The sequence below is a fragment of the Solea senegalensis genome, unplaced genomic scaffold, assembly GCF_019176455.1.
Source record: "Solea senegalensis isolate Sse05_10M unplaced genomic scaffold, IFAPA_SoseM_1 scf7180000017161, whole genome shotgun sequence".
NCBI lineage: Eukaryota > Metazoa > Chordata > Actinopteri > Pleuronectiformes > Soleidae > Solea > Solea senegalensis.
The window spans coordinates 1-21,564 of NW_025322264.1; the positions used below are offsets into that span (position 1 = coordinate 1).

Consider the following 21,564-nt stretch of genomic DNA (forward strand, 5'->3'; position numbering starts at 1 on the left):
GATGGGAGACCGCCTGGGAATCCCAGGTGCTGTAAGATTTTACACTGCTGCTTCCTTACAAGAAACATGGGCTCGCAATTAAATTGACGCACAGGCACGGGTTGATGTCTTTCTGGTTTCAGCTTCGCTTTGGTTTTCACAGAAAAAAGAGAATGGTGCACCGTTCCTGGTGGCACTGCAATACCAGGTCAATGCAAGGAGTGAAGAGAGCAAGCCCCAGTTTTCACCTCCCACTGCTCAAAAATGCATTTAATATTTAATCCCCATATAGAGGACATATCAGATATTAAACTGATAAGAACAGATACTACACTTGATCTAAGCCAAAAGGCCGAGAAGCGATGGCCCACAGGTGTCTGGGGCAAACCCAAGATCTTGGCACACAAGTCAGTTGTTGTGGTGCCATGTTTTTAAGGGCGCATAACAAAGGCTGCTGCTGCTGATCACCTCCGCCCCAAGGTTGACCTAAGTGCACCTCTGAGCCTTGACAGACAGCTGCTTGACATTTGACACACTCAAAGGGCACAGCCTTACAGCAAAGCCCACCAAAAATAACTTAAACTCTTGAACGTCCCTCTCCAAGGAAGTCTTTAGTAAAAGGCGAAAGACTTGTGCATTTTGAAGAGAAATCAGAGTCAACGTAGCCTCTGTCCTGGAGAGCAGCCGAGGAGTCTATCCGCCGGAGTCACCACAGTCTCGGTCGGCCGGCCGGCCGGCCACCTTGGGACGGCCTGCCTTCAACGGTTTTGCTTAGTCGGCCAATAAACCGCCCAGATTTGACTGCATGTTTGGAAGCGCTTTCCTACTGTCGGTTGTGCGCTGCAGTTTTCTATCAGTAGCTGAGGCTGTGGCACATTCCTCGCTCACTGGCACACCTCCAACATTTAGTGGTAGACGTGAGTGCATGAGCAAAGCAGCTCCGTGTCACACTGAGCAGTACAAACTGCCGGGCCATTTCCCCCCTCATCCGGGCTTCTGAAATGGTGAGTTGCTCCTGGCATCCCTTCAACATCAGGTCACTGCACGGAGTGAACAGAGCAAGCGCCAAAGTATTAACCCTTGGCATGATGGCCATGGATCCATCTCCAACAATCGAGTTCTTCTACAAGGAGTTGGGAAAGGGAGCGTGACATTTGCTTTGAGCTAAAAGACAACACCCACAACCATCGTTTAGCAACTTGGAAGACTGGGATGTTGCTCCATAAGGGCGGTAAGTTTGAACACAACGTTGAACTTCGGGCGGCTGACCTTTGCTTACAACGACATCATCGGGGGAAAGCGCGGACGCAGCACCCCACTAGCAAAAATTATGCAGTCAAGACTCCCACGTTTGGGGAATTTGCAGGGGTCAACACAGCCGGAGTGCAATGGCTGAGCCTCGCCCTGGGTGAACCGCCTTCTTGATCATGGTATCTCCCCTGCCAGGTAAGTATGAGGTGTACTCGCCAAACACCGGGTGGCTCTTGCCAGACACAGCTCTTTGGCTGATGGTGCTGGAAATGAATAATCCCAGAGGCCAATGCCTTGACTCAGTTGCTCGTTAATGCTGTGCTATGTTCAACTTCAACCTCCAGCACACATTGGAGAGGAAACACTCGACCTTTTTTACTGGCATACCTGGCTGTCGTTTCCTATAGATTCAGCAACAACTGGACATGACGGCACCAACAGCCGCTTGCCCATCTCGGTGTCGCTTCCCGATACTGGACTAGAGTGTAGCATGTGGTGGAGATAAAGGCTGAAGTGCAGTGTGTCCGAAAGGCTGACTTTTGAGCCCCGCCACGCGCAGGGGGCCTTACGCAGTCTGTGTCCCCAACCCCCCGGCTTACCCATACCACCCTGAGCACGCCCGATCTCGTCTGATCTCGGAAGCCAAGCAGGGTCGGGCCTGGTTAGTACTTGGATGGGAGACCGCCTGGGAATACCAGGTGCTGTAAGCTTTTACACCGCTGCACGCTTTTACACCGCTGCACGCTTTTACACTGCTGCTTCCGTACAAGAAACATGCCCCTCCACGAGCAGGGGCCTTGCCTAGTCCATAAAGGCACTCTCTGTCGCCAGCCCCTCGGCTTACGGCCATACCACCCTGAGCACGCCCGATCTCGTCTGATCTCGGAAGCTAAGCAGGGTCGGGCCGGGTTAGTACTTGGATGGGAGACCGCCTGGGAATACCAGGTGCTGTAAGCTTTTACGCTGCTGCTGCTGCTGCTCCCTTACAAGAAACATGGGCTCGCAATTAAATTGACGCACAGGCACGGGTTGATGTCTTTCTGGTTTCAGCTTCGCTTTGCTTTTCACAGAAAAAAGAGAATGGTGCACCGTTCCTGGTGGCACTGCAATACCAGGTCAATGCAAGGAGTGAAGAGAGCAAGCCCCAGTTTTCACCTCCCACTGCTCAAAAATGCATTTAATATTTAATCCCCATATAGAGGACATATCAGATATTAAACTGATAAGAACAGATACTACACTTGATCTTAGCCAAAAGGCCGAGAAGCGATGGCCCACAGGTGTCTGGGGCCAACCCAAGATCTTGGCACACAAGTCAGTTGTTGTGGTGCCATGTTTTTAAGGGCGCATAACAAAGGCTGCTGCTGCTGATCACCTCCGCCCCAAGGTTGACCTAAGTGCACCTCTGAGCCTTGACAGACAGCTGCTTGACATTTGACACACTCAAAGGGCGCAGCCTTACAGCAAAGCCCACCAAAAATAACTTAAACTCTTGAACGTCCCTCTCCACGGAAGTCTTTAGTAAAAGGCGAAAGACTTGTGCATTTTGAAGAGAAACCAGAGTCAACGTAGCCCCTGTCCTGGAGAGCAGCCGAGGAGTCTATCCGCCGGAGTCACCACAGTCTCGGTCGGCCGGCCGGCCGGCCACCTTGGGACGGCCTTCCTTCAACGTTTTTGCTTAGTCGGCCAATAAACCGCCCAGATTTGACTGCATGTTTGGAAGCGCTTTCCTACTGTCGGTTGTGCGCTGCAGTTTTCTATCAGTCGCTGAGGCTGTGGCACATTCCTCGCTCACTGGCACACCTCCAACATTTAGTGGTAGACGTGAGTGCATGAGCAAAGCAGCTCCGTGTCACACTGAGCAGTACAAACTGCCGGGCCATTTCCCACCTCATCCGGGCTTCTGAAATGGTGAGTTGCTCCTGGCATCACTTCAACATCAGGTCACTGCACGGAGTGAACAGAGCAAGCGCCAAAGTATTAACCCTTGGCATGATGGCCATGGATCCATCTCCAACAATCGAGTTCTTCTACAAAGAGTTGGGAAAGGGAGCGTGACATTTGCTTTGAGCTGAAAGACAACACCCACAACCATCACGTTCCCAGCAACTTGGAAAGACTGGGGATGTTGCTCCGCAAGGACGTGAGAAGTTTGGAGATGGGCACACAACGTTGAACTTCGGGCGGCTGACCTTTGCTTACAACGACATCATCGGGGGAAAGCGCGGACGCAGCACCCCACTAGCAAAAATTATGCAGTCAAGACTCCCACGTTTGGGGAATTTGCAGGGGTCAACACAGCCGGAGTGCAATGGCTGAGCCTCGCCCTGGGTGAACCGCCTTCTTGATCATGGTATCTCCCCTGCCAGGTAAGTATGAGGTGTACTCGCCAAACACCGGGTGGCTCTTGCCAGACACAGCTCTTTGGCTGATGGTGCTGGAAATGAATAATCCCAGAGGCCAATGCCTTGACTCAGTTGCTCGTTAATGCTGTGCTATGTTCAACTTCAACCTCCAGCACACATTGGAGAGGAAACACTCGACCTTTTTTACTGGCATACCTGGCTGTCGTTTCCTATAGATTCAGCAACAACTGGACATGACGGCACCAACAGCCGCTTGCCCATCTCGGTGTCGCTTCCCGATACTGGACTAGAGTGTAGCATGTGGTGGAGATAAAGGCTGAAGTGCAGTGTGTCCGAAAGGCTGACTTTTGAGCCCCGCCACGCGCAGGGGGCCTTGCCCAGTCCATAAAAGCAGTCTGTGTCCCCAACCCCCCGGCTTACGGCCATACCACCCTGAGCACGCCCACAAGCAAACCAGGAAGTGGTTGGAACAAACATTTCGAGCACACGGCTCCTTTTTTCAACCTGTTTTCTCCCCTTTATTCTCCTCTGTTTTGTACTTCTCTTCCTTTTCTCGTCTTGTGCGACTTTAGTTCTTTGTTTTGTTCATTTAAAAGACTGGTTTTCCCCCCGACAGTGTGTTTTACACTGTGCGGGGGCGCTTTAAGTTTTGCTGACTATGGACGGACCTCAAGTTGACGACCCACTGAACGGAAAAATGGCAAATGAAACGGCAACAACAGAAAAAGGACGGGAAGATAAAGGCAAAGAAAATGAAAGAAAATATGATAAGGACATGACACTCCAAATTGAGCTACAAGGTACGGAGAAAGTAACAATTATGGAACTTTTAAAGTGTGTGCGGGAGTTGTGTGGTGGCTTAATGGCCTGCGGCTACACTGGAGAAAACAAATATGAAGTCACAATGACCAACGCTATAGGGAAAAGAAGGCTCCTGGACGGCTTCAAAATCGGCACAACATCTGTTTTGGCAAACAAGCTTGACAATGACGAACTGGTGGTATCTTTCTTAGGCCTCCCGGCCTACATCACGGACAAAGAAATTCTGGACAAATTACACGGATGGGGGGTCTCAGCGGTGTCACTGATAAAGAGGAGAATGTGGCCAGGGACCAACATCGCAGATGGGACAAGATACTTAAAGGTAAAGTTCAATCAGACAGTGCAATCACTCCCTTATTCTGCTAGGTTTATGACTGCCACTGGTCCTGAATATTTTAGAGTAATACATGATCGGCAAGTCAAAGTCTGTCGTATGTGCATACAGCCAGGACACATCCTACGGGATTGTCCAGAATTTTGTTGCCACCGCTGTGGAGTCCAGGGGCATTATGCGAGAGAATGCATTAAAACTGTGAGGAGATGTGAGCTTTGCCACAATAATAAGGAAAACTGCATTTGTAATGATAGTTATTCTGAATCAAATAATGAGTCAGACTTAGGTGCAGAGCAGGCACAGATGAGCTGTGTAGAGAGCTCGGGAGAGGAGGAGGCAGAGGTAAGCTGTGAAGACAGCTTGGGAGAGGAGGAGGTAGAGATGGTGCATACCGAAGCACAAACATGTGAGCCAGCTGATGCGGCCTCCAGTCTCGTCTGTGAGGTGGTTGATAACCCCGCAGAATCTCGGAAAAACACGAGGCGGGAGAGCTCTACTGAGAGCCCCTGTGCGCTACAGCAGAAAAAAAAAACTGATAACCAGGAAACAGTGCGGGCTGCAAAAGCGCAGAGTGCATCGGCCACCGGCACTGCATCACTCAGCCCTCCCCACTCCAGTAAGACCTCATCACAATTGCCCCCCCCAAGTGCTGACTCTGATTTTGAAATGGACACCTCACTGATTTCAAACCTAAGAAAAAGACAAATGAAAGGAAAACATGGAAAAAGATCACAAGAAAAACAGAGTAAAAAAAGTTAATAATCATGTCTGACGCGACACTATTTCAATTCACCCTCCTCATGGTCTCCTTTCTCTCGCTGAATGCCTGTGGGCTCTGCAATAGAGAAAAACTACAGAATTTATTAACTCCCATCAATTGTGACATACTGTTTCTTCAAGAAACCAAATGGTCTGAATCTCCGTTAAATCTGTTAAAAGACCTGTGGGAGGGTAATATATTTTACAGCAATGCTGTAAGTAACAGGTGTGGTGTCGCCATCCTAACAAAAAAAAAAGTGTTTGATAAGATAACTGAAATTCATAAGTCTCCTGAGGGGAGACTATTAGTAATTGACACTTGGCGTAATGGTACTCACCTGAGATTTATAAATGTCTACGCTCCCAATGTTGAGAGGGACAGGAAACTCTTCTTCAAAGCTTTGGAGTACTGGCTAACTGACTCATGTATTATCACAGGTGACTTCAATGTCGCCCTTACCAAAATGGATGTATCAGTGAACAATCATTTCAAACAAGACACAAGTAGGGGTTTGCTCATAGACATCATTAAAAAACATGACTTGGTTGATGTATGGCGTATCACTAACCCATTTGTCATTAAATTCTCAAGACATCAAATAACCAATAATTCCCTCAAACAGTCCAGAATAGATTTCACTCTAGCAGGTCCTTCCGCCATTTCCAAAATAAGCACAATCGATTATCAAATAAACACCATAAGTGATCATAATTTCATCAAAATGTCCATATTTCCAACATTTCAACAAAAAAATGGAGGTGTCTGGTGCTTCAATAATAGTCTATTACAGGACCCTCAATTTATTAAAAAAATTAACAACTTCCTCCAGAATGTCTCTGAAGAAATGCGATGGGTTAGTGATGCTTTTGTCTGGTGGGATGAAGTAAAAAAACGCATCAAAAGACTCTCAATTAACTACAGCAAACACAAACGATGGTTGAATGATTTAGATGAAAAAGATATAAAACAGAAAATAGAAGTTGAGCTTTCTAAAATTGCCCAGGTACCTAACAGGGACCTTACAAATTACATATGGCTCAAGGAACAACTGTCCAACCATTATAAAATCAAGTGTGCAGGGGCAATCACTAGAAGCAGGGTACAAGCATTTGTTGAGGGTGAAAGGTGCACATCCTATTTTTTGGGACTGGAGAAACAACTGCAGAGCAAAGTGTCTATCAAGGAATTAAAAAACAGTGACGGCAACTCAATCACAAATCTTGACGAAATATTAACAACGGTTCACTCTTTCTTTCAACAGCTATACTCCAGTAGTCCTGTCCGTCAGTATGAGCAAGAGATGGTAACTAAAGCAATCACTAACAAGCTCGGTACTGAAGACAAAGTCTGGTGTGATCAGCCTCTCACAACAAGTGAAATTGAAGCGACCATTTCTGGCCTTCATAAAAACAAAAGTCCGGGGTTAGATGGACTAACAACAGATTTTTTTCAAGCCTTTAAGGACAAATTATCGCCCATGTTACAATCTGTTTTTCAGGAAATAGACAGCCGGGGCTATGCTCCTGAGACCCTCACATCTGGCCTAATTACAATTGTGTACAAAAACAAAGGGGACAAAACAAATCTGCAGAACTATAGGCCAATCAGTCTTCTTAACACAGACTACAAAATTCTGACCAAAGCACTCGCAAATAAACTCAAAACAGTAATTCCAGGGCTTGTACACCAAGCACAAGCCTACAGCATCCCTAACAGAGACATTTCAGACCCCATTCTTTCCACCAAGTCAGCGCTTTCCCAAATGTCAAATAGTGGTGGAATATATCTGGGCGTAGACTTTGAAAAAGCTTTTGACCGTGTGGAACATGAATTTCTCTGGGCCACTCTTAAACAGTTTGGCTTTGGTCAAAGTTTCATAAAAACAATTCAGGTTTTATACAACAACGCGCACAGTCAAGTCAAAATAAATGGTCTTCTAACCCCAAAAATCAAAATAAACCGATCAATCAGACAAGGATGTCCCCTATCTTCTCTTCTGTATAGCCTGGTGGCTGAGCCCCTCGCCCTCCTAATAAACCAAAATCAGTCAATCCAAGGCATACGAGCAGACAACGGAGCTGTCTGTAAAATGATCTCCTATGCAGATGATACAAATATAATGGTCAAGGACGAGAAGAGCCTTAATGTTGCTCTCGATATTATAGATAATTACTGTGCGGCCTCTGGTGCCAAAATAAATGAAAAAAAATCAACAATAATGTACTGTGGTGTGGTGGCAAGGTCACCAGGCCGATGGCAGTTCAGGGAAGAAAAGGCCAGTGTGAGGGTCCTGGGTGTGTACCTCGGCTGTGACGGAGTGGCTGCCAGGGATCAGACTTGGCATGAGGTGCTTGAAAAAATTAAAAAAACCTTGGGTATGTGGAAGATGAGGAGGCTTACACTCAAAGGTAAAGTGGTGGTGCTCAACTCCCTCATTCTGTCAAAATTAAACCATGTTTTACAAATTTATGACTTGCCAGAACAGACCTTAACTGAAATAAATAATGCCATATCAACTTTTCTGTGGGGGAGCAGACGCAATATGATAGCTCACAAAACAATAATCAACAAACAGTCAAATGGAGGTCTCAACCTCATTGACATAAAAACCAGGAAACATTGCTTCAGGGTCAAAATAATAAAAAAACTATTGGACAATAACTCAGATCTGTTCTGGAAACATGAACTCACCCAAACAATAAACTCAATTGGCAGTTGTGGCATTTACAATCTATGTCAAATTCCAACTAAATCACAAACTGAGCAGCCATCACCCTTCACAAAAGAGGTTCTGCAGGCTTGGGGGTTGGCCAGGCCCCACCTCCTCACATGGGTAATGAGCAAACATCAGCTCTTACAGCTTCCTCTTTTTCACAATCCTGACATCACACACCTTGGTCGACCAATCTCTGGCGGCCCTCTGTCACGAGAGGGGCAGCACACGTTAGCGGGACTAATTGATAGTCAAGGGGAAATAATCGTGGATGAAATAGTCAGCAGACTCAGAATAAATAATCGACATAGCAAAAAATTAACTGAACAGATCTGTCAAAAAATCTCTGATGCAATCCCCCCCATTGGCAGCAAGCCTTTTACAGGACCAGTGGCAGCATGCAGGATGACGCCCTTGTTTTTCGCACAAGTGCTCACCCGGTCTCAAAAACTCTGTCTGAACTTAATACTAAGTTTTGGTACAGCACACTACTCATGAAAACAGCTCAAAAACCCACAGCAGAGTCCTACTGGCAGAAGCGCTTTCCTGCTCATAACGTTTTGTCAATCTGGAAAAACATGAAAAGTCCCTTCGCCCACCCTCAAGCCACAAATACCGACTTCAGAATAAGGCACAGACGCATTTTCACTGGTGTCATCTTGCATCAAATAAATAAAACTGCTTATGGGAGGGTTTGCACTGTCTGTAATTTGAACGATGAGACCTTTGACCATCTGTTTCTCACTTGTCCCATCTGTGAGGTCTTCATCGATCGTGTCCGGACCTTCCTCATCAGCCACTGTAAACTAAGGACAATGACATCTGTGGATTGGCAATGGACTTGGCTATTTGGAATCACTAAAGGCACAACTGGCATCAACAAGACAACAATCAACATCATGCTCTCCATCGCACGCCATACAGTTTTCATCGCCAGGAACTACATCCTACACGAAGATCTGCACATTGACAGATGGCTTCTCTTCACAAGCACAGTCAAAAGTCACTTCCGGCTACTACATGCTGCATACACAAACATTTTTCGGGAGAGGTTCGCAGGTGGGACAACATTGTTTGAGTCTGTGACTGATGACAACATAGTTTTTGGCTTCTAACTTTCTGTTCCGTTTTTTTATTTTTATTTATTTATTTATATTTTTTTTTATTATCATTTTTTTGTTGTGTTAATGCTTGTCTTTTGTGATGGTTACAGTTCAGTTCTCCTTAATCAGTTGTTTTATGTACATGAGTACTCTATTTAATTTTTTCTAAATACCTTTTAATGCACTTGTTTGTCAATTTATGTTTTTGAAAGTATTTTTGATAATAAAAAACAAAAAAAAGGGGTCAGGGTCGGGCCTGGTTAGTACTTGGATGGGAGACCGCCTGGGAATACCAGGTGCTGTAAGCTTTTACACCGCTGCACGCTTTTACACTGCTGCTTCCTACAAGAAACATGCCCCTCCACGAGCAGGGGCCTTGCCTAGTCCATAAAGGCACTCTCTGTCGCCAGCCCCTCGGCTTACGGCCATACCACCCTGAGCACGCCCGATCTCGTCTGATCTCGGAAGCTAAGCAGGGTCGGGCCGGGTTAGTACTTGGATGGGAGACCGCCTGGGAATACCAGGTGCTGTAAGCTTTCACGCTGCTGCTGCTGCTTCCTTACAAGAAACATGGGCTCGCAATTAAATTGACGCACAGGCACGGGTTGATGTCTTTCTGGTTTCAGCTTCGCTTTGCTTTTCACAGAAAAAAGAGAATGGTGCACCGTTCCTGGTGGCACTGCAATACCAGGTCAATGCAAGGAGTGAAGAGAGCAAGCCCCAGTTTTCACCTCCCACTGCTCAAAAATGCATTTAATATTTAATCCCCATATAGAGGACATATCAGATATTAAACTGATAAGAACAGATACTACACTTGATCTTAGCCAAAAGGCCGAGAAGCGATGGCCCACAGGTGTCTGGGGCCAACCCAAGATCTTGGCACACAAGTCAGTTGTTGTGGTGCCATGTTTTTAAGGGCGCATAACAAAGGCTGCTGCTGCTGATCACCTCCGCCCCAAGGTTGACCTAAGTGCACCTCTGAGCCTTGACAGACAGCTGCTTGACATTTGACACACTCAAAGGGCGCAGCCTTACAGCAAAGCCCACCAAAAATAACTTAAACTCTTGAACGTCCCTCTCCACGGAAGTCTTTAGTAAAAGGCGAAAGACTTGTGCATTTTGAAGAGAAACCAGAGTCAACGTAGCCCCTGTCCTGGAGAGCAGCCGAGGAGTCTATCCGCCGGAGTCACCACAGTCTCGGTCGGCCGGCCGGCCGGCCACCTTGGGACGGCCTTCCTTCAACGTTTTTGCTTAGTCGGCCAATAAACCGCCCAGATTTGACTGCATGTTTGGAAGCGCTTTCCTACTGTCGGTTGTGCGCTGCAGTTTTCTATCAGTCGCTGAGGCTGTGGCACATTCCTCGCTCACTGGCACACCTCCAACATTTAGTGGTAGACGTGAGTGCATGAGCAAAGCAGCTCCGTGTCACACTGAGCAGTACAAACTGCCGGGCCATTTCCCACCTCATCCGGGCTTCTGAAATGGTGAGTTGCTCCTGGCATCACTTCAACATCAGGTCACTGCACGGAGTGAACAGAGCAAGCGCCAAAGTATTAACCCTTGGCATGATGGCCATGGATCCATCTCCAACAATCGAGTTCTTCTACAAAGAGTTGGGAAAGGGAGCGTGACATTTGCTTTGAGCTGAAAGACAACACCCACAACCATCACGTTCCCAGCAACTTGGAAAGACTGGGGATGTTGCTCCGCAAGGACGTGAGAAGTTTGGAGATGGGCACACAACGTTGAACTTCGGGCGGCTGACCTTTGCTTACAACGACATCATCGGGGGAAAGCGCGGACGCAGCACCCCACTAGCAAAAATTATGCAGTCAAGACTCCCACGTTTGGGGAATTTGCAGGGGTCAACACAGCCGGAGTGCAATGGCTGAGCCTCGCCCTGGGTGAACCGCCTGCTTGATCATGGTATCTCCCCTGCCAGGTAAGTATGAGGTGTACTCGCCAAACACCGGGTGGCTCTTGCCAGACACAGCTCTTTGGCTGATGGTGCTGGAAATGAATAATCCCAGAGGCCAATGCCTTGACTCAGTTGCTCGTTAATGCTGTGCTATGTTCAACTTCAACCTCCAGCACACATTGGAGAGGAAACACTCGACCTTTTTTACTGGCATACCTGGCTGTCGTTTCCTATAGATTCAGCAACAACTGGACATGACGGCACCAACAGCCGCTTGCCCATCTCGGTGTCGCTTCCCGATACTGGACTAGAGTGTAGCATGTGGTGGAGATAAAGGCTGAAGTGCAGTGTGTCCGAAAGGCTGACTTTTGAGCCCCGCCACGCGCAGGGGGCCTTGCCCAGTCCATAAAAGCAGTCTGTGTCCCCAACCCCCCGGCTTACGGCCATACCACCCTGAGCACGCCCGATCTCGTCTGATCTCGGAAGCCAAGCAGGGTCGGGCCTGGTTAGTACTTGGATGGGAGACCGCCTGGGAATACCAGGTGCTGTAAGCTTTTACACCGCTGCACGCTTTTACACTGCTGCTTCCTTACAAGAAACATGCCCCTCCACGAGCAGGGGCCTTGCCTAGTCCATAAAGGCACTCTCTGTCGCCAGCCCCTCGGCTTACGGCCATACCACCCTGAGCACGCCCGATCTCGTCTGATCTCGGAAGCTAAGCAGGGTCGGGCTGGGTTAGTACTTGGATGGGAGACCGCCTGGGAATACCAGGTGCTGTAAGCTTTTACGCTGCTGCTGCTGCTTCCTTACAAGAAACATGGGCTCGCAATTAAATTGACGCACAGGCACGGGTTGATGTCTTTCTGGTTTCAGCTTCGCTTTGGTTTTCACAGAAAAAAAGAGAATGGTGCACCGTTCCTGGTGGCACTGCAATACCAGGTCAATGCAAGGAGTGAAGAGAGCAAGCCCCACTTTTCACCTCCCACTGCTCAAAAATGCATTTAATATTTAATCCCCATATAGAGGACATATCAGATATTAAACTGATAAGAACAGATACTACACTTGATCTTAGCCAAAAGGCCGAGAAGCGATGGCCCACAGGTGTCTGGGGCCAACCCAAGATCTTGGCACACAAGTCAGTTGTTGTGGTGCCATGTTTTTAAGGGCGCATAACAAAGGCTGCTGCTGCTGATCACCTCTGCCCCAAGGTTGACCTAAGTGCACCTCTGAGCCTTGACAGACAGCTGCTTGACATTTGACACACTCAAAGGGCGCAGCCTTACAGCAAAGCCCACCAAAAATAACTTAAACTCTTGAACGTCCCTCTCCACGGAAGTCTTTAGTAAAAGGCGAAAGACTTGTGCATTTTGAAGAGAAACCAGAGTCAACGTAGCCCCTGTCCTGGAGAGCAGCCGAGGAGTCTATCCGCCGGAGTCACCACAGTCTCGGTCGGCCGGCCGGCCACCTTGGGACGGCCTTCCTTCAACGTTTTTGCTTAGTCGGCCAATAAACCGCCCAGATTTGACTGCATGTTTGGAAGCGCTTTCCTACTGTCGGTTGTGCGCTGCAGTTTTCTATCAGTCGCTGAGGCTGTGGCACATTCCTCGCTCACTGGCACACCTCCAACATTTAGTGGTAGACGTGAGTGCATGAGCAAAGCAGCTCCGTGTCACACTGAGCAGTACAAACTGCCGGGCCATTTCCCACCTCATCCGGGCTTCTGAAATGGTGAGTTGCTCCTGGCATCACTTCAACATCAGGTCACTGCACGGAGTGAACAGAGCAAGCGCCAAAGTATTAACCCTTGGCATGATGGCCATGGATCCATCTCCAACAATCGAGTTCTTCTACAAAGAGTTGGGAAAGGGAGCGTGACATTTGCTTTGAGCTGAAAGACAACACCCACAACCATCACGTTCCCAGCAACTTGGAAAGACTGGGGATGTTGCTCCGCAAGGACGTGAGAAGTTTGGAGATGGGCACACAACGTTGAACTTCGGGCGGCTGACCTTTGCTTACAACGACATCATCGGGGGAAAGCGCGGACGCAGCACCCCACTAGCAAAAATTATGCAGTCAAGACTCCCACGTTTGGGGAATTTGCAGGGGTCAACACAGCCGGAGTGCAATGGCTGAGCCTCGCCCTGGGTGAACCGCCTTCTTGATCATGGTATCTCCCCTGCCAGGTAAGTATGAGGTGTACTCGCCAAACACCGGGTGGCTCTTGCCAGACACAGCTCTTTGGCTGATGGTGCTGGAAATGAATAATCCCAGAGGCCAATGCCTTGACTCAGTTGCTCGTTAATGCTGTGCTATGTTCAACTTCAACCTCCAGCACACATTGGAGAGGAAACACTCGACTTTTTTACTGGCATACCTGGCTGTCGTTTCCTATAGATTCAGCAACAACTGGACATGACGGCACCAACAGCCGCTTGCCCATCTCGGTGTCGCTTCCCGATACTGGACTAGAGTGTAGCATGTGGTGGAGATAAAGGCTGAAGTGCAGTGTGTCCGAAAGGCTGACTTTTGAGCCCCGCCACGCGCAGGGGGCCTTGCCCAGTCCATAAAAGCAGTCTGTGTCCCCAACCCCCCGGCTTACGACCATACCACCCTGAGCACGCCCGATCTCGTCTGATCTCGGAAGCCAAGCAGGGTCGCGCCTGGTTAGTACTTGGATGGGAGACCGCCTGGGAATACCAGGTGCTGTAAGCTTTTACACCGCTGCACGCTTTTACACTGCTGCTTCCTCACAAGAAACATGGCCCTCCACGAGCAGGGGCCTTGCCTAGTCCGTAAAGGCACTCTCTGTCGCCAGCCCCTCGGCTTACGGCCATACCACCCTGAGCACGCCCGATCTCGTCTGATCTCGGAAGCTAAGCAGGGTCGGGCCGGGTTAGTACTTGGATGGGAGACCGCCTGGGAATACCAGGTGCTGTAAGCTTTTACGCTGCTGCTGCTTCCTTACAAGAAACATGGGCTCACAATTAAATTGACGCACAGGCACGGGTTGATGTCTTTCTGGTTTCAGCTTCGCTTTGCTTTTCACAGAAAAAAGAGAATGGTGCACCGGTCCTGGTGGCACTGCAATACCAGGTCAATGCAAGGAGTGAAGAGAGCAAGCCCCAGTTTTCACCTCCCACTGCTCAAAAATGCATTTAATATTTAATCCCCATATAGAGGACATATCAGATATTAAACTGATAAGAACAGATACTACACTTGATCTTAGCCAAAAGGCCGAGAAGCGATGGCCCACAGGTGTCTGGGGCCAACCCAAGATCTTTGCACACAAGTCAGTTGTTGTGGTGCCATGTTTTTAAGGGCGCATAACAAAGGCTGCTGCTGCTGATCACCTCCGCCCCAAGGTTGACCTAAGTGCACCTCTGAGCCTTGACAGACAGCTGCTTGACATTTGACACACCCAAAGGGCGCAGCCTTACAGCAAAGCCCACCAAAAATAACTTAAACTCTTGAACGTCCCTCTCCACGGAAGTCTTTAGTAAAAGGCTAAAGACTTGTGCATTTTGAAGAGAAACCAGAGTCAACGTAGCCCCTGTCCTGGAGAGCAGCCGAGGAGTCTATCCGCCGGAGTCACCACAGTCTCGGTCAGCCGGCCGGCCGGCCACCTTGGGACGGCCTTCCTTCAACGTTTTTGCTTAGTCGGCCAATAAACCGCCCAGATTTGACTGCATGTTTGGAAGCGCTTTCCTACCGTCGGTTGTGCGCTGCAGTTTTCTATCAGTCGCTGAGGCTGTGGCACATTCCTCGCTCACTGGCACACCTCCAACATTTAGTGGTAGACGTGAGTGCATGAGCAAAGCAGCTCCGTGTCACACTGAGCAGTACAACCTGCCGGGCCATTTCCCACCTCATCCGGGCTTCTGAAATGGTGAGTTGCTCCTGGCATCACTTCAACATCAGGTCACTGCACGGAGTGAACAGAGCAAGCGCCAAAGTATTAACCCTTGGCATGATGGCCATGGATCCATCTCCAACAATCGAGTTCTTCTACAAAGAGTTGGGAAAGGGAGCGCGACATTTGCTTTGAGCTAAAAGACAACACCCACAACCATCACGTTCCCAGCAACTTGGAAAGACTGGGGATGTTGCTCCGCAAGGACGTGAGAAGTTTGGAGATGGGCACATACTAGCAAAAATTATGCAATCAAGACTCCCACGTTTGGGGAATTTGCAGGGGTCAACACAGCCGGAGTGCAATTGGCTGAGCCTCGCCCTGGGTGAACCGCCTTCTTGATCATGGTATCTCCCCTGCCAGGTAAGTATGAGGTGTACTCGCCAAACACCGGTTGGCTGTTGCCAGACACAGATCTTTGGCTGATGGTGCAGGAAATGAATAATCCCAGAGGCCAATGCCTTGACTCAGTTGCTCGTTAATGCTGTGCTATGTTCAACTTCAACCTCCAGCACACATTGGAGAGGAAAAACTGCACACATTGGAGAGGAAACACTCGACCTTTTTTACTGGCATACCTGGCTGTCGTATCCTATAGATTCAGCAACAACTGGACATGACGGCACCAACAGCAGCTTGCCCATCCCGGTGTCGCTTCCCGATACTGGACTAGAGTGTAGCATGTGGTGGAGATAAAGGCTGAAGTGCAGTGTGTCCGAAAGGCTGACTTTTGAGCCCCGCCACGCGCAGGGGGCCTTGCCCAGTCCATAAAAGCAGTCTGTGTCCCCAACCCCCCGGCTTACGTCCATACCACCCTGAGCACGCCCGATCTCGTCTGATCTCGGAAGCCAAGCAGGGTCGGGCCTGGTTAGTACTTGGATGGGAGACCGCCTGGGAATACCAGGTGCTGTAAGCTTTTACACCGCTGCACGCTTTTACACTGCTGCTTCCTTACAAGAAACATGCCCCTCCGCGAGCAGGGGCCTTGCCTAGTCCATAAAGGCAGTCTCTGTCGCCAGCCCCTCGGCTTACGGCCATACCACCCTGAGCACGCCCACAAGCAAACCAGGAAGTGGTTGGAACAAACATTTCGAGCACACGGCTCCTTTTTTCAACCTGTTTTCTCCCCTTTATTCTCCTCTGTTTTGTACTTCTCTTCCTTTTCTCGTCTTGTGCGACTTTAGTTCTTTGTTTTGTTCATTTAAAAGACTGGTTTTCCCCCCGACAATGTGTTTTACACTGTGCGGGGGCGCTTTAAGTTTTGCTGACTATGGACGGACCTCAAGTTGACGACCCACTGAACGGAAAAATGGCAAATGAAACGGCAACAACAGAAAAAGGACGGGAAGATAAAGGCAAAGAAAATGAAAGAAAATATGATAAGGACATGACACTCCAAATTGAGCTACAAGGTACGGAGAAAGTAACAATTATGGAACTTTTAAAGTGTGTGCGGGAGTTGTGTGGTGGCTTAATGGCCTGCCGCTACACTGGAGAAAACAAATATGAAGTCACAATGACCAACGCTATAGGGAAAAGAAGGCTCCTGGACGGCTTCAAAATCGGCACAACATCTGTTTTGGCAAACAAGCTTGACAATGACGAACTGGTGGTATATTTCTTAGGCCTCCCGGCCTACATCACGGACAAAGAAATTCTGGACAAATTACACGGATGGGGGGTCTCAGCGGTGTCACTGATAAAGAGGAGAATGTGGCCAGGGACCAACATCGCAGATGGGACAAGATACTTAAAGGTAAAGTTCAATCAGACAGTGCAATCACTCCCTTATTCTGCTAGGTTTATGACTGCCACTGGTCCTGAATATTTTAGAGTAATACATGATCGGCAAGTCAAAGTCTGTCGTATGTGTATACAGCCAGGACACATCCTACGGGATTGTCCAGAATTTTGTTGTCACCGCTGTGGAGTCCAGGGGCATTATGCGAGAGAATGCATTAAAACTGTGAGGAGATGTGAGCTTTGCCACAATAATAAGGAAAACTGCATTTGTAATGATAGTTATTCTGAATCAAATAATGAGTCAGACTTAGGTGCAGAGCAGGCACAGATGAGCTGTGTAGAGAGCTCGGGAGAGGAGGAGGCAGAGGTAAGCTGTGAAGACAGCTTGGAAGAGGAGGAGGTAGAGATGGTGCATACCGAAGCACAAACATGTGAGCCAGCTGATGTGGCCTCCAGTCTCGTCTGTGAGGTGGTTGATAACCCCACAGAATCTCGGAAAAACACGAGGCGGGAGAGCTCTACTGAGAGCCCCTGTGCGCTACAGCAGAAAAAAAAAACTGATAACCAGGAAACAGTGCGGGCTGCAAAAGCGCAGAGTGCATCGGCCACCGGCACTGCATCACTCAGCCCTCCCCACTCCAGTAAGACCTCATCACAATTGCCCCCCCCAAGTGCTGACTCTGATTTTGAAATGGACACCTCACTGATTTCAAACCTAAGAAAAAGACAAATGAAAGGAAAACATGGAAAAAGATCACAAGAAAAACAGAGTAAAAAAAGTTAATAATCATGTCTGACGCGACACTATTTCAATTCACCCTCCTCATGGTCTCCTTTCTCTCGCTGAATGCCTGTGGGCTCTGCAATAGAGAAAAACTACAGAATTTATTAACTCCCATCAATTGTGACATACTGTTTCGTCAAGAAACCAAATGGTCTGAATCTCCGTTCAATCTGTTAAAAGACCTGTGGGAGGGTAATATATTTTACAGCAATGCTGTAAGTAACAGGTGTGGTGTCGCCATCCTAACAAAAAAAAATGTGTTTGATAAGATAACTGAAATTCATAAGTCTCCTGAGGGGAGACTATTAGTAATTGACACTTGGCGTAATGGTACTCACCTGAGATTTATAAATGTCTACGCTCCCAATGTTGAGAGGGACAGGAAACTCTTCTTCAAAGCTTTGGAGTACTGGCTAACTGACTCATGTATTATCACAGGTGACTTCAATGTCGCCCTGACCAAAATGGATGTATCAGTGAACAATCATTTCAAACAAGATACAAGTAGGGGTTTGCTCATAGACATCATTAAAAAACATGACTTGGTTGATGTATGGCGTATCACTAACCCATTTGTCATTAAATTCTCAAGACATCAAATAACCAATAATTCCCTCAAACAGTCCAGAATAGATTTCACTCTAGCAGGTCCTTCCGCCATTTCCAAAATAAGCACAATCGATTATCAAATAAACACCATAAGTGATCATAATTTCATCAAAATGTCCATATTTCCAACATTTCAACAAAAAAATGGAGGTGTCTGGTGCTTCAATAATAGTCTATTACAGGACCCTCAATTTATTAAAAAAATTAACAACTTCCTCCAGAATGTCTCTGAAGAAATGCGATGGGTTAGTGATGCTTTTGTCTGGTGGGATGAAGTAAAAAAACGCATCAAAAGACTCTCAATTAACTACAGCAAACACAAACGATGGTTGAATGATTTAGATGAAAAAGATATAAAACAGAAAATAGAAGTTGAGCTTTCTAAAATTGCCCAGGTACCTAACAGGGACCTTACAAATTACATATGGCTCAAGGAACAACTGTCCAACCATTATAAAATCAAGTGTGCAGGGGCAATCACTAGAAGCAGGGTACAAGCATTTGTTGAGGGTGAAAGGTGCACATCCTATTTTTTGGGACTGGAGAAACAACTGCAGAGCAAAGTGTCTATCAAGGAATTAAAAAACAGTGACGGCAACTCAATCACAAATCTTGACGAAATATTAACAACGGTTCACTCTTTCTTTCAACAGCTATACTCCAGTAGTCCTGTCCGTCAGTATGAGCAAGAGATGGTAACTAAAGCAATCACTAACAAGCTCGGTACTGAAGACAAAGTCTGGTGTGATCAGCCTCTCACAACAAGTGAAATTGAAGCGACCATTTCTGGCCTTCATAAAAACAAAAGTCCGGGGTTAGATGGACTAACAACAGATTTTTTTCAAGCCTTTAAGGACAAATTATCGCCCATGTTACAATCTGTTTTTCAGGAAATAGACAGCCGGGGCTATGCTCCTGAGACCCTCACATCTGGCCTAATTACAATTGTGTACAAAAACAAAGGGGACAAAACAAATCTGCAGAACTATAGGCCAATCAGTCTTCTTAACACAGACTACAAAATTCTGACCAAAGCACTCGCAAATAAACTCAAAACGGTAATTCCAGGGCTTGTACACCAAGCACAAGCCTACAGCATCCCTAACAGAGACATTTCAGACCCCATTCTTTCCACCAAGTCAGCGCTTTCCCAAATGTCAAATAGTGGTGGAATATATCTGGGCGTAGACTTTGAAAAAGCCTTTGACCGTGTGGAACATGAATTTCTCTGGGCCACTCTTAAACAGTTTGGCTTTGGTCAAAGTTTCATAAAAACAATTCAGGTTTTATACAACAACGCGCACAGTCAAGTCAAAATCAATGGTCTTCTAACCCCAAAAATCAAAATAAACCGATCAATCAGACAAGGATGTCCCCTATCTTCTCTTCTGTATAGCCTGGTGGCCGAGCCCCTCGCCCTCCTAATAAACCAAAATCAGTCAATCCAAGGCATACGAGCAGACAACGGAGCTGTCTGTAAAATGATCTCCTATGCAGATGATACAAATATAATGGTCAAGGACGAGAAGAGCCTTAATGTTGCTCTCGATATTATAGATAATTACTGTGCGGCCTCTGGTGCCAAAATAAATGAAAAAAAGTCGACAATAATGTACTGTGGTGCGGTGGCAAGGTCACCAGGCCGATGGCAGTTCAGGGAGGAAAAGGCCTGTGTGAGGGTCCTGGGTGTGTACCTCGGCTGTGACGGAGTGGCTGCCAGGGATCAGACTTGGCATGAGGTGCTTGAAAAAATTAAAAAAACCTTGGGAATGTGGAAGATGAGGAAGCTTACACTCAAAGGTAAAGTGGTGGTGCTCAACTCCCTCATTCTGTCAAAATTAAACCATGTTTTACAAATTTATGACTTGCCAGAACAGACCTTAACTGAAATAAATAATGCCATATCAACTTTTCTGTGGGGGAGCAGACGCAATATGATAGCTCACAAAACAATAATCAACAAACAGTCAAATGGAGGTCTCAACCTCATTGACATAAAAACCAGGAAACATTGCTTCAGGGTCAAAATAATAAAAAAACTATTGGACAATAACTCAGATCTGTTCTGGAAACATGAACTCACCCAAACAATAAACTCAATTGGCAGTTGTGGCATTTACAATCTATGTCAAATTCCAACTAAATCACAAACTGAGCAGCCATCACCCTTCACAAAAGAGGTTCTGCAGGCTTGGGGGTTGGCCAGGCCCCACCTCCTCACATGGGTAATTCAAGATTCATTCAAGATTCAAGATTCAAAGTGTTTATTGTCATATGCACAGTAAAGAAACACGTTTCCCTGTACAATGAAATTCTTACTTTGCTGTCCACTCAAAAACACCAGCATAAAGTAAAAAGTAAAAAGAGATGCTTTTGTAAAAAAAGTATAAATATACATAAGAAAATATAAATATTACAAAGAGACTAAAATAACATATATGCATAAAATAAGTGTAAAAATAAGAACTGTACATAAAGTGAACACAGATTTAAAGTGGCATGTTTCAGGTTTTAAAGTGACAGTAACAGATTAAAGTGACAGTGTAACCAGGTGACAGGATTATTGTAGTCCCGTTCAGCTGTTGAGGATTCTAATGGCAGTGGGGTAAAAAGAGTTCTTTAGACGGGTTGTCCTGCATTTGGCACTCCTGTACCTCCGTCCTGAGGGCAGGAGTGTAAACAGTCCATGTTGTGGGTGGGTGCTGTCTTTGATGATGGTGGCAGCTCTCCTGTGGACTCTGCGGTGGTAGATGCTGTGCAGTGAGGGCAGTGGGACCTGGTGATCCTCTCAGCTGTCTTTACCACTCTCTGCAGGTGTTTGCAGTCCATGGCTGTAGTGCTGCGGTACCACGCGCTGATGCAGTTGGTCAGACTGCTCTCCACGACACAGCTGTAGAAGTTGCTGAGGATCTTTGTTGACATGCCAAACTTCCTCAGACTCCTCAGAAAATACAGCCGTTGCTGTGCTTTCTTGAGCAGCTGTGTTGTGTTGGTGGTTCATGTGAAGTCCTCAGTGATGTGGACCCCGAGGTACTTAAAGCTGCTCACCCGCTCCACTTCAAGATCCCGGATAAACAGTGGTTGGTGAGGTCTCCTCTCCTTCCTCATGTCCACTATCATCTCCTTCGTCTTGTCTGTGTTTAGGGTGAGGTTGTTGTCCTCGCACCAATAAACCAGACTGTCCACCTCCGTCCTGTAGGCCGCTTCGTCCGCCGCAGTGATGCATCCTATCACTGCAGTGTCGTCAGCAAACTTCAGGA

General features: G+C 47.3%; 23 non-coding genes across 23 annotated transcripts; 8 read left to right on the forward strand and 15 right to left on the reverse strand.

Annotated features, from left to right (window-relative positions):
- Window positions 1-150: 150 nt before the first annotated feature.
- On the reverse strand, window positions 151-343 carry LOC122763949. The gene has a single exon (XR_006359444.1). It is a non-coding gene; the product is annotated as a U2 spliceosomal RNA (small nuclear RNA).
- A 182-nt stretch (window positions 344-525) lies between these two features.
- On the reverse strand, window positions 526-638 carry LOC122763956. The gene has a single exon (XR_006359451.1). It is a non-coding gene; the product is annotated as a U5 spliceosomal RNA (small nuclear RNA).
- Window positions 639-1,269: 631 nt separating this feature from the next.
- On the reverse strand, window positions 1,270-1,433 carry LOC122763940. The gene has a single exon (XR_006359436.1). It is a non-coding gene; the product is annotated as a U1 spliceosomal RNA (small nuclear RNA).
- A 390-nt stretch (window positions 1,434-1,823) lies between these two features.
- On the forward strand, window positions 1,824-1,940 carry LOC122763939. Its single transcript, XR_006359435.1, has one exon. It is a non-coding gene; the product is annotated as a 5S ribosomal RNA (ribosomal RNA).
- Window positions 1,941-2,068: 128 nt separating this feature from the next.
- Window positions 2,069-2,187, forward strand: LOC122763936. The gene has a single exon (XR_006359432.1). It is a non-coding gene; the product is annotated as a 5S ribosomal RNA (ribosomal RNA).
- A 121-nt stretch (window positions 2,188-2,308) lies between these two features.
- Window positions 2,309-2,501, reverse strand: LOC122763945. Its single transcript, XR_006359441.1, has one exon. It is a non-coding gene; the product is annotated as a U2 spliceosomal RNA (small nuclear RNA).
- A 182-nt stretch (window positions 2,502-2,683) lies between these two features.
- Window positions 2,684-2,796, reverse strand: LOC122763952. Its single transcript, XR_006359447.1, has one exon. It is a non-coding gene; the product is annotated as a U5 spliceosomal RNA (small nuclear RNA).
- A 647-nt stretch (window positions 2,797-3,443) lies between these two features.
- On the reverse strand, window positions 3,444-3,607 carry LOC122763941. Its single transcript, XR_006359437.1, has one exon. It is a non-coding gene; the product is annotated as a U1 spliceosomal RNA (small nuclear RNA).
- Window positions 3,608-9,745: 6,138 nt separating this feature from the next.
- Window positions 9,746-9,864, forward strand: LOC122763947. The gene has a single exon (XR_006359442.1). It is a non-coding gene; the product is annotated as a 5S ribosomal RNA (ribosomal RNA).
- Window positions 9,865-9,982: 118 nt separating this feature from the next.
- Window positions 9,983-10,175, reverse strand: LOC122763948. Its single transcript, XR_006359443.1, has one exon. It is a non-coding gene; the product is annotated as a U2 spliceosomal RNA (small nuclear RNA).
- A 182-nt stretch (window positions 10,176-10,357) lies between these two features.
- LOC122763953 lies at window positions 10,358-10,470 on the reverse strand. Its single transcript, XR_006359448.1, has one exon. It is a non-coding gene; the product is annotated as a U5 spliceosomal RNA (small nuclear RNA).
- A 647-nt stretch (window positions 10,471-11,117) lies between these two features.
- On the reverse strand, window positions 11,118-11,281 carry LOC122763943. The gene has a single exon (XR_006359439.1). It is a non-coding gene; the product is annotated as a U1 spliceosomal RNA (small nuclear RNA).
- Window positions 11,282-11,684: 403 nt separating this feature from the next.
- Window positions 11,685-11,803, forward strand: LOC122763959. Its single transcript, XR_006359454.1, has one exon. It is a non-coding gene; the product is annotated as a 5S ribosomal RNA (ribosomal RNA).
- Window positions 11,804-11,913: 110 nt separating this feature from the next.
- On the forward strand, window positions 11,914-12,032 carry LOC122763958. Its single transcript, XR_006359453.1, has one exon. It is a non-coding gene; the product is annotated as a 5S ribosomal RNA (ribosomal RNA).
- A 119-nt stretch (window positions 12,033-12,151) lies between these two features.
- On the reverse strand, window positions 12,152-12,344 carry LOC122763951. The gene has a single exon (XR_006359446.1). It is a non-coding gene; the product is annotated as a U2 spliceosomal RNA (small nuclear RNA).
- A 182-nt stretch (window positions 12,345-12,526) lies between these two features.
- LOC122763954 lies at window positions 12,527-12,639 on the reverse strand. The gene has a single exon (XR_006359449.1). It is a non-coding gene; the product is annotated as a U5 spliceosomal RNA (small nuclear RNA).
- Window positions 12,640-13,282: 643 nt separating this feature from the next.
- On the reverse strand, window positions 13,283-13,446 carry LOC122763942. Its single transcript, XR_006359438.1, has one exon. It is a non-coding gene; the product is annotated as a U1 spliceosomal RNA (small nuclear RNA).
- A 402-nt stretch (window positions 13,447-13,848) lies between these two features.
- On the forward strand, window positions 13,849-13,967 carry LOC122763938. Its single transcript, XR_006359434.1, has one exon. It is a non-coding gene; the product is annotated as a 5S ribosomal RNA (ribosomal RNA).
- A 110-nt stretch (window positions 13,968-14,077) lies between these two features.
- On the forward strand, window positions 14,078-14,196 carry LOC122763957. Its single transcript, XR_006359452.1, has one exon. It is a non-coding gene; the product is annotated as a 5S ribosomal RNA (ribosomal RNA).
- Window positions 14,197-14,311: 115 nt separating this feature from the next.
- LOC122763950 lies at window positions 14,312-14,504 on the reverse strand. The gene has a single exon (XR_006359445.1). It is a non-coding gene; the product is annotated as a U2 spliceosomal RNA (small nuclear RNA).
- Window positions 14,505-14,686: 182 nt separating this feature from the next.
- Window positions 14,687-14,799, reverse strand: LOC122763955. Its single transcript, XR_006359450.1, has one exon. It is a non-coding gene; the product is annotated as a U5 spliceosomal RNA (small nuclear RNA).
- A 574-nt stretch (window positions 14,800-15,373) lies between these two features.
- Window positions 15,374-15,539, reverse strand: LOC122763944. The gene has a single exon (XR_006359440.1). It is a non-coding gene; the product is annotated as a U1 spliceosomal RNA (small nuclear RNA).
- Window positions 15,540-15,965: 426 nt separating this feature from the next.
- Window positions 15,966-16,084, forward strand: LOC122763937. The gene has a single exon (XR_006359433.1). It is a non-coding gene; the product is annotated as a 5S ribosomal RNA (ribosomal RNA).
- The last annotated feature ends 5,480 nt before the right edge of the window (window positions 16,085-21,564 follow it).